Source organism: Bison bison, unplaced genomic scaffold, assembly GCF_000754665.1.
Source record: "Bison bison bison isolate TAMUID 2011002044 unplaced genomic scaffold, Bison_UMD1.0 scf7180017850029, whole genome shotgun sequence".
NCBI classification, from domain to species: Eukaryota; Metazoa; Chordata; class Mammalia; order Artiodactyla; family Bovidae; genus Bison; species Bison bison.
This window is the reverse complement of record NW_011480602.1, coordinates 13,745-15,143: the sequence shown is the minus strand read 5'-3', so window position 1 is coordinate 15,143 and position 1,399 is coordinate 13,745.

Below are 1,399 nucleotides of genomic sequence, written 5' to 3'. Positions count from 1 at the left end.
TAATTCACAAAAGGCACCAATTCTCAGATTCAAGAAGCTCAGTGAATTATAGTTGATTAATAAAAAAGAAATCCACAGCAGACAGGTTGTAGTATAATGACATTTGATTGCAGAATGTCAGAGATAAAGAACTTAAACATAAACTGAAAGAGAAGGTTGATTACCTACAAAGGAATACTGATCAACTGACAAGTGTCATTTCAGAGGCAACAATGGAAACAAGAAAACAGTGGAACAGTATTATTAAAAAATGAGAGAAAATAACTGTCAATCTAGGCTTGTATACCCAGCTAACTTTCAAGGATAATAAAACAGTAAACTTACAGGTAAATTTAAACAAATACTGACTGTATACAGTAACTATTTTGGAATTAAACTGAGATAAAACTAAAATTCTAACCCTTATAAATTAAAGGAAGGCAATCAGATTTTGTTCAAAAGTCTGATGTTCAGCATAAGAGTGAAAACATAAAACTTTAGATTCTGTTTACGATGCAAACTAAAATTCACGGTAAGCACTAAAAAGACAAAATTTGAGTTTTACCTTTTAAAATAGCAGAGAAAAGGTAAATGGAAAACCAAAAAACTCAGTGCTGAAGATGGAGGGGAAAAAACACCCAAGGGCAGAGAGATAACAAAATGGTAGAACAAAAAGCACAATAAGATGGTATAAATAATCCCTCCTATGTTAGCAATTTCCCCTAATGTAAATCAATTAATGTCTCCAGCTAAAAGATCGATAGAAAGAAAAAAAAAAAATCTAGTTAGTTTTTAGTGGGTACATGAAACACAGCATAAAGGTCTGACAGAGAATAGAGAAACATATACCATACAAACACTAACCAGCTGGTGTGGCCTATATAAATATTTCTTTCAGAAACATAAGATTTTAAGGCAACATAAAATGATACAAAAACATTATTAGAAATAGAAGCTGTGACAACAAATATAAGATTTGTTATATATAACTTATATAGAAGAATTATAAGTTCTTCTAAGTTCTGTTCTTACTGATTTCTGCTTTCATTGGACTATGGTCCAAAAATAGATTCATATAATACTAAAACGTTACAATTTGTTGAGATTTTCCATCTGACCTAAAATATAGTCAGTTTTTGTAAATGTTGTGTTAGTGCTTGGAAGTATGCCTGTTTCCATTTGTTGGGTGTTCATTAGACCAAACTGTTAATTGTGTTGGCCAAATTGTCTCTATTTTAATGTTCTTTTTCTTCTACTTGATCTTTCAGATTCTAAGAGGTGTTAAAATTTTCTGTTCTAGTGGATTTTGTAATTTCTGTAGCTGTGTTACTTTTTGTTTTATATATCCTGAAACTTATAAGTTCTATAACTTATAGAACTTAGAAGTCTACATGCTAGTAAATTAAAAAAAAAAAAAATC